The 9,144-nt window shown below is 46.2% G+C and overlaps 1 non-coding gene across 1 annotated transcript; it reads right to left on the bottom strand.

The window, feature by feature from the left end:
* Nucleotides 1–3,549: 3,549 nt before the first annotated feature.
* Nucleotides 3,550–3,673, bottom strand: LOC136385173 (small nucleolar RNA SNORA28). Its single transcript, XR_010747775.1, has one exon. It is a non-coding gene; the product is annotated as a small nucleolar RNA SNORA28 (small nucleolar RNA).
* Between the last annotated feature and the right edge of the window lie 5,471 nt (nucleotides 3,674–9,144).

The following is a 9,144-nucleotide window of genomic DNA, read 5'->3' as shown; positions in this document are numbered from 1 at the left end:
CAACCAGAGCCACTCTAGCGTCTGGGGCAGAGGCCAAGGAGCCATCCCCAGCGCCCGGGTCATCTTTGCTCCAATGGAGCCTCGGCTGCGGGAGGGGAAGAGAGAGACAGAGAGGAAGGAGAGGGGGGAGGGGTGGAGAAGCAGATGGGTGCTTCTCCTGTGTGCCCTGGCCGGGAATCGAACCTGGGACTTCTGCACGCCAGGCCGACACTCTACCACTGAGCCAACCGGCCAGGGCTACTCTGTTTCTATGAGTTTGATTTAAAATTATTCTAGGTTCACATGTAACTGAGACCACATACTGTTTTTCCTTATCTGACTTATTACTCTCAAGGGCCTTCCATGTTGTTACCAATGGTAGGATTTCCTTATTTTTCATGGCTGAATAATATGCTATTGTTTTTCTGTGTGTGTGTGTGTGTGTGTGTGTGTGTGTGTGTGTGTGTGTGTGTATCACATTTTGTTTATCCATTCATCTGCAGGTTGTTTCAATGTCTTGGCTATTGTAAGTAATGCTGGAATGAACATAGAGTGCATATATAAATTCAGGATGGTAATTTTGTTTCGTTCAGATAAATACCCTGAAGTAGAATTGCTAGGTCATGTGGTAGTTCAAGTTTTAATCTTTTGAGGAGTGTTAGGTGTGAGGGGACATGTCACTGGGATTTTGAGTTGTAATTACCTAATGACTGACGTTTAGCTCCTTGTTATGTATCTGTTGGCCATTTTACTATGCTTCTACTCAGCATAGTAAACCATCAACAAAGTGCAAAGGCATCCTATGGAGAGGGAGAGAGTATCTGCAAACCACACATTGGGTAACTGTTAGGGGTTACTATCCAAAATGCATAAGGAAATCATATACTCGATAGCAAAAATACAAATAATCAAACATAAAAATGAGCAAATGACCTGACGAGATCAATGCTGTGGGGGAATGTGGTGGGCAGTGGGTTTCAAATCTGTGAAATCCTAGGGCTGTCCCCTGCAGCTGGATGCTGCTGACAGTGCAGCTGACCTAACCATTATTTATTTATTTTTTTGTATTTTTCCAAAGTGAGAAGCGGGGAGGCAGTCAGACAGACTCCCGCATGCGCCCAACCGGGATCCATCCACCATGCCCACCAGGGGGTGATGCTCTGCCTATTTGGGGAGTTGCTTCCTTGCAGCTGGAGCCATTCTAGTGCCTGAGGCGGAGGCCATAGAGCCATCCTCAGCACCTGGGCCAACTTTGCTCCAATGTAGCCTTGGCTGCAGGAGGGGAAGAGAGAGATAGAAAGGAAGGAGTGGGGGAGGGGTGGAGAAGCAGGTGGGCGCTTCTTCTGTGTGCTCTGGCCTGGAAATGAACCCAGGACTTTCACATGCCGGGCCAACGTTCTACCACTGAGCAAACTGGCCAGGGCCCTGACCATTGAGTTTGTTGCTTTGTTCTCCCAGTAACTGACGCAAATCTCAGCAGCCTCCCCTCTGTATCTCCACCTAACCGAGATTAGTCACAGAGTGTGCTTATTGCTCAGGGAAAAGAATATTTCAGTGGTACAAGTTCTTTGCAGATAATGTGCTTTGTAACCCAACCCTCAACTGCTACAGCTCCTTCTGGAGCCCCCTGGTAGCTCTGGGAGAATGAAGGGAGGGGGCCAGACTCCTTGGCTTTCTTTCTCTATCTGGAATGGCGATTGCCAGACAACTGTGGCTGCACCTCTGTGGCTTGTCCCTGTCCAGATCACTGGCTTCAGCTGCAGCATGTACTGACCCCCCCGCAGGAATGCTCACTGTATCTCTCTGCGCATCCCAGGCGAGGGGAGTACCAGCAGCAACCTGATTCCTCTCCTCTCTGGGCCGAGACCTGCACTGAGCTCCCAGCTGCAAGTTCTGGGCTACGTCCCCGGCACTTTTCTCCCTTCTCACCTACCCGGTATGCTTCTACTTGCCCACCTTCATACGTTTCAATGCACAGATCTCTGACATGTGTTTGTGTATTAAGCAGGGAATCCTTTGTTGAATTATAGCTGTTCAAATTGTTGAAATTTCAAGGAGAGAGACCAAGGCGATGTCTTATGCTGCCATTCCTCTGACATCACTCCCTGCCTTTCCATTTCTGATGGCTTTCACTTCTTTCTCTTACCTAAGTGCGTGGCTAGGACTCCCAGTAGTAGGTTGTATAGGAGTGGTGACTGTGGGAACCTTGTCTTTTTCCTGATTTGGAGGAGACGTTTTCAACATTTTACCACTGAGGATGATGTTAGCCAGGGCTTTTCATAGATGGCCTGTATTATGTTGAGATGTATTCCTGTACCTAATTTGTTGAGAGGTTCCTTTTCTTTCTTTCTTTTTTTTTTTAAAATGTGCCTTGACCGCGGGCCTTCAGCTGACCAAGTAACCCCTTGCTTGAGCCAGTGACGTTGGGCTCAAGCTGGTGAGCTTTTTGCTCAAACCAGATAAGCCCGTGCTCAAGCTGGCGACCTCAGGGTCTCAAACCTGGGTCTTCCGCATCCCAGTCCGACGCTCTATCCACTGCGCCACTGCCTGGTCAGGCTCCTTTTCTTTTTAAAAAAAAGCAAACATGAATGTTTAATTTTTTTCAATGTTTTTTTCTGGCATCTAAGGAGATGATCATATGACTTTTAATTTTCTAGTTGATTAATGTGATCACATTGTTGATTTGTACATTTTGAAGCATTCTTACCCCACAGCAATGAATTGCATCTGATCATGTTGCACAATCCTTGTAATACGTAGCTGAGTTTGGTTTGCTGGTATTTTCCTGAGAATTTCTGCAGCTCCTGGCTGGGACCTGCTGTGTTCGGCAGCATCAGGAGCTCCGTGGTGTGCTGGGCATGCAGGTCAGGGAAGGAGTGCAACAGCCAAGTGCATCTGAAAGGGCTTTTAGATTCCAGCTGGGTGAGCGGGACTGACATCATTTTGAGGCAATTCTTCCCATCCTTTCCTTGGAAGTAACATGGCGTCCACTGATTCAGTTCTTTCTTGAGACATTAAAATTTTAATTATCATGAAATGTGCCTTTTTATTAGGTTAATTTTAAGATCTCATATAGACTTAGCTGTCCTGTGCTCATGCACACATTCACTTATTTTTTGTTTTCCTTTGGTTAAAAACTATTTTGATAAGACTTCAATTTGATGGAAAAAGTACCAGAATAGCACTAATTAAGTCCTTCTACTTGTAGCTTCACTGATAATTAACATTAATTGACATTATAATGTTAAAATTAACAGTAAAATTCACAAAAACAGACTAGTTTCCCTATTTCATTTATTATTCACTTTCCTTCTCTGTATGGACAATGTTAATGTTTAAACTCTTTGCTGCAGACATTATGCTGATTTACCCCCAACTATTTTCATGTTTATTTCGTAATAACAGGCACTTGTTCTTACAGAACCAGCGTAATGATCACTATCAGGAAATGTAACATTTTGCAGCACTGTTACCTAGCACACAGTCCATACTCACATTTTGCCAATTACAGTGGTACCTTGACACATGAGCACTTTATTTATTTATTTATTTATTATTATTATTTTTAACATCGTCTAAGTCTATATAAAGGTTTGTCTCATGGAGGAGAGAGTACCCGAATAGGTTAGACTTTGTTAGTATAGCAAGCTCAAATTGTGTCAGACAGTTTTGCAGCTGCCACAGAGTGTTGCTTGCAACACGAGCACTTTAAATCACCAGCAATTTGAGAGACGAACAGTCAGCTTGCAGGACTCCCTGTGAGTCACTATCTGCGTCTCCCTTGGAGTCTTTCTCTCTTAGAGCCTCTCATTCCAAGTCTTCCTCCCTTAGTCTCCCCTACTGAGTTCTTCTAATTCTCTCTCTTTGTGACTCTCCTTCTCTGAGCCTCTCTGTCTCCGAGTCTCTCCTTCTCTGAGTCATTCTTTTTCTAATGCTTTCTATATGAATCTTTCTCTTTGATTCTGTTTCTCTGAGTCTCTCCATCTGAGAGAGGGAAAGAGAAACATGGATTTGTTGTTACACTTATTTGTGCACTCACTGGTTGATTATTGTGTGCGTCCTGACTGGGGATCAAACCTGCACACTCTAACCAATTGAGCTACCCAGCCAGGGCCCAAATGCATTGTTTTAAAAAGACATGTTTCACTCAATCAAGGACATCTGACTCTTCAGATCATAAGGCAGACTATGTTCTTACAATTTCCTTTTTAAACATGATAACCAAGTAACATTTTAACAAAAGGAAGAAGGAAAGGAGATTCCAAGATGGCAGCAGAGTAGGGGAACACTGTACTCACCTGCTCCTGGCCCCAAACCTGATTCACAGATAAAACATCAAGCATTTAACTGGAATTACCAACTGAAAGACAGCTAAACTGAAAAATAATAACCAAAGGTTTACAGAATAAGCCAGACCGAGCCTCAGAGACTGGTGAGAGCAGAGCCAGGGAATGGGCTAATCCCTGCACCCACAAGCAGTGGCTGCAAATCCAGAGGGATATCATGTCTGAGGAGCTCCCTCCCCCCAGGAGACTGGGGGTCTCAAACCCACGCAAGGATCCCCAACCCAGAACAACAGGGATGGGGAGCGGAGCTCACATAGCACCTGGAGGTGAAAATGGGAGTCCGAGATGCTAACTTAAGAAGCAGCAGCACTCCCACTGCCTCAGCCGGGGGAGTGCACATCCCATCGCAGCCGCTGGCGAGGCCACTCTGCCGTGCGCAGTCCTAGCAGTGTCTTCGGTGGCGCCCTTTTTCTGGGGAAGGTTTAGGCAGAGACAATGTCTAATCTGTGGGACCTTGAAAACAGGGCCAGTCTCCCTCCCCCCCAGTGCACAGCTGTCTCCAGAGAAGCTTCTGTTTGGGAGCATGGGCGGTGAGCACAGCTGCATTATTCCCCAGGAAGGGAAGCTATCCCAGCGCACTGTCCACAGGCTGGCACACACCATTCCCAAAGGGGGAAAGCTGGCGGGGCCTTAAACAAAAGAGTACAGTGAGCTGGGAGAGCAGAGTGCCTGCAGAGTTAGGACTTTAGGACCAGCCTTGTCTATAGTGAGTGCCCGGAGCACTGAGAAAGCAGAAAACTGCCTAACCCAGGGGTCTCAAACTCAACTCAGCATGTGGGCCGCAGAGCAAGATCACAGCCATTCGGCGGGCCGCACTAGGTCTACAAAAGGCAACTGTTACGCAACACTTTTCTCACTGCAGTTGAAAACAAAAAAAAATCAGTACAACAAGCACAATCGTACATGCAGTTTACTCAGTGTCACAAAACGACCAGAAACTGTAGTTCGCATCACAACTGCTGTTAACTAAGCTAATATCTAGCTAGGATGCTAGAGAAATGAAAAATACAAGTAGGCCCCTAGGCTTACTTAATTTTATCCAAAATATTTTGAACTTCGTGGATTAGTCTGCGGGCCGCACAAAATTGTTCGGCGGGCCGTGAGTTTGAGACCCCTGGCCTAACCTGTGGTGGCGCAGTGGGATAGAGCATCGACCTGGAATCCCTGGTTCAGGCCTTGGGTTTGCCTGGTCAAGGCACGTGTGGGGAGTTGATGCTTCCTGCTCCTCTCTCTTTCTCTTTCCTCTCTAAAAACTGAACAAAGTCTTTTTTTTTTTTTTTTTTTTTAATAACATGTACCACATGCCTCTTTTATTTTATTTTTTGTATTTTTCTGAAGCTGGAAACAGGGAGGCAGTCAGAGAGACTCCCACATGCGCCCGACCGGGATCCACTGGGCACGTCTACCAGGGGGCGATGCTCTGCCCATCTGGGGCGTTGCTCTGTTGCGACCAGAGCCATTCCAGTGCCTGAGGTGGAGGCCATAGAGCCATCCCCAGTGCCCGGGCCAACTTTGCTCCAATGGAGCCTTGGCTGTGGGAGGGGAAGAGAGAGACAGAGAGGAAGGAGAGGGGGAGGGATGGAGAAGCAGATGGGCTCTTTTCCTGTGTGCCCTGGCCAGGAATCGAACCCAGGGCTTCCGCACACCAGGCTGATGCTCTACCACTGAGCCAACCGGCCAGGGCCCAAAGTCTTTTTTTAAAAGTCTGAATTCACTTTGCCTGACCAGGCGGTGGCCCAGTGGACAGAGCTTCCTACTGGAACGCAGAGGACCCAGGTTTGAAACCCCGAGGTCGCCGGCTTGAGTGCGAGATCACAGACATGAACCCATAGTAGATGGCTTGAGCCAGGGGTCACTCGCTCTGCTGTATCCTCCCCAACCCTAGACAAGGCACATATACGAGAAAGCAGTCAATGAACAACTAAGGTGTCGCAACAAAGACTTGATGCTTCTCATCTCTCTCTCTTCTTGTCTGTCCCTCTCTCTGTCTCTGTAGCAAAAAAAAAAAAAAAAAAAAAGAAAAGAAAAGAAAAGAAAAAGAAAGCAGAAAACTGCACAGAGAGCCAAGACTTCTTTAGGATCTGGCCTCGGTGACGGAGAGCTTAGAGGCCGGAGTGACCAGCAGAGAGCAAGGATGTTGCAAGCCTGTCACCCTGGGGAAGCTTTGGTCTGGAGCCAGATGGGAGGGTGCAGGGGTGTGTGGAAGCTGCACAGTGAGGGTGGTGACTCCCGCCTCCCCTGCGAGTTCAGACCGAGCTACCTGAGGAACAGGAAGAAGTGTCCCGCCCCTTTCTACAGGACTGCAGGCATCACCCCCAAAGGGCAGCGGTTTGGATTAGCCCTGTGGAACCCTGGACACCCTGCCCCACTGGGCTCAGTTCTACAGGGGGAAAGGCAAGGGGCTTAGAGCTCAGACATGCAGAGTGAGTTCCTTGGAGACTATTGCAGGGAGGCGGAGAAGGGCTGAGCCCCTCTGTGGGATGGGCCACAAACAGCCCCAGTGAGAGACTCTCTCAATTTCCTCCACTGAGACCAGGGGCTGCTCAGCTGGAAGAACCTCTGTAGAGGGGACTGCCAGCCCCACTCGACCTGAACTTACTGCTCGCCCTGGGGGTGGGGGTAGGTTGGAGTATCCAGCAGTGGCTGATGGATTAAGCTCAGAGCAAAATATACACACAGACTGAAAGTGAAGGGATAGAAAATGATATTCCATGTAAACAGAAATGAAGAAAAAATCCGGGGTAGCAATACTTATATCTGACAAAACAGTCTTTAAAACAAAGACTACACTAGGAGACAAAGATGGTCACTACTTAATAAAGGGGTCAATCCACCAGGAAGATATAAGCATTGTAAACATTTATGCACCCAATATAGGGTCACATAAATACATAAAGCAGATTTTGATGGACCTAAAGGGAGAGAGAAATAGCAATACAGTCATAACAGGAGATTTTAACACCAGCGTGCAGACGTCCCAGGTTCAATCCCCGGTCAGGGCACATGTGAGAAGCGACCATCTGCTTTTCTCCTTCTTCTACAGCCAGTGGCTCGACTGGTTCGAGTGTCTGCTCTGGGCACTGAGGATGGCTTGGCTGATTCACACATCGTATTAGATCAGGCACAAGACAAGGGCGTCTCCTTTCACCACTCTTATTCAACATAATACTGGAAGTTCTAGCAACAGCAACCAGACAAGAAGAAGTAAAAGGTATCCAAATTGGAATTTGCTGCCCATATGATAATGTACATAGAAAAACCTAAAGTCTCCACCAAAGATTATGAGACCTAATAAATGAATTTGGCAAAGTAGCAGGATACAAAATTAATATTCAGAAACCAGTGGCATTTTTATATACCAATAATGAAATATCAGAGAAATTTAGGAAACAACCCCATTTACTACTGCAAAAAAATAAAGTACCTAGAAATAAATTTAACCAAAGATGTAAAAGACTTATACTCAGAAAATTATAGGACACCGAAAAAAGACATCGAGGAAGATACATACAAGTGGAAGCATACACTGTGTTTATGGATAGGAAGAATTTAACATCATTAAAATGTCCATACTACCCAAAGCGATCTATAGAGTCAATGCAATTCCTATTAAAATACCAATGGACATACTTCACAGATCTAGAACAAATATTCCAAAATTTATATGGAACCAAAAAAGAACCTGAATAGCAATCTTGAAAATGAAGAACAAAATGGGAGGTATCGGCCCTGGCCGGTTGGCTCAGCGGTAGAGCGTCGGCCTAGCGTGCGGAGGACCTGGGTTCGATTCCCGGCCAGGGCACACAGGAGAAGCGCCCATTTGCTTCTTCACCCCTCCGCCGCGCTTTCCTCTCTGTCTCTCTCTTCCCCTCCCGCAGCCAAGGCTCCATTGGAGCAAAGATGGCCCGGGCGCTGGGGATGGCTCTGTGGCCTCTGCCTCAGGAGCTAGAGTGGCTCTGGTAGCAACATGGCAACGCCCAGGATGGGCAGAGCATCGCCCCCTGGTGGGCAGAGCGTCGCCCCATGGTGGGCGTGCCGGGTGGATCCCGGTCGGGTGCATGCGGGAGTCTGTCTGTCTCTCCCTGTTTCCAGCTTCAGAAAAAAGAAAAAGAAAAAAAAAAAAAAAAAAGGGAGGTATCATGCTACCTGTCATCAAGCTATACTGCAAGGCCATTGTAATGAAAACTGCCTGGTACTGGCATTAAAACAGGCATATACCTCAGTGGAACAGAGCAGAGAACCCAGAAATAAACCCACACCTTTATGGTAAGTTAATATTTGACAAAGGAGGCAATAGTATACAATAGAGTAAAGATAGTCTCTGTGTTAATAAATATTGTTTGGAAAATTGGACAGGTATATGCCAAAAAAAAAAAAAAAAAAGGAACCAGACCACCAACTTATATTATACACAAACTAAACTCAAAAATGGATAAAAGACCTAAATGTAAATCAGAAAATCATAAAAATCCTAGAAGAAAACATAAGCAGTAGAATCTCAGACATCTCTCATAACAATATTTTTGCTTCTCTCTCTCCTCAGGCAAGTGATACAAAGGAAAACAAGAACAAGTGGGACTACATCAAACTAAAAGGCTTTTGCACAGCAAATGACACCATCAACAGAATGAAAAGACAACCCGCAATATGGGAGAACAGATCTCCAATATACCTGATAAGGGGTCAGTAAGAAAAATTTATAAAGAACTTACAAAACTCAACACAAGCAAGATAAACAATCCAATTAAAAAAATGGGCAAAGGACCTGAACAGACACTTCTCCAAAGAGGACATACAGATGGCCAACAGGCATATGAAA

Source organism: Saccopteryx leptura, chromosome 13 (assembly GCF_036850995.1).
Source record: "Saccopteryx leptura isolate mSacLep1 chromosome 13, mSacLep1_pri_phased_curated, whole genome shotgun sequence".
In the NCBI taxonomy this organism is placed as follows: Eukaryota; Metazoa; Chordata; class Mammalia; order Chiroptera; family Emballonuridae; genus Saccopteryx; species Saccopteryx leptura.
Note: the sequence above shows the minus strand (reverse complement) of the source record. Positions and strands in the feature narration are given on the sequence as shown.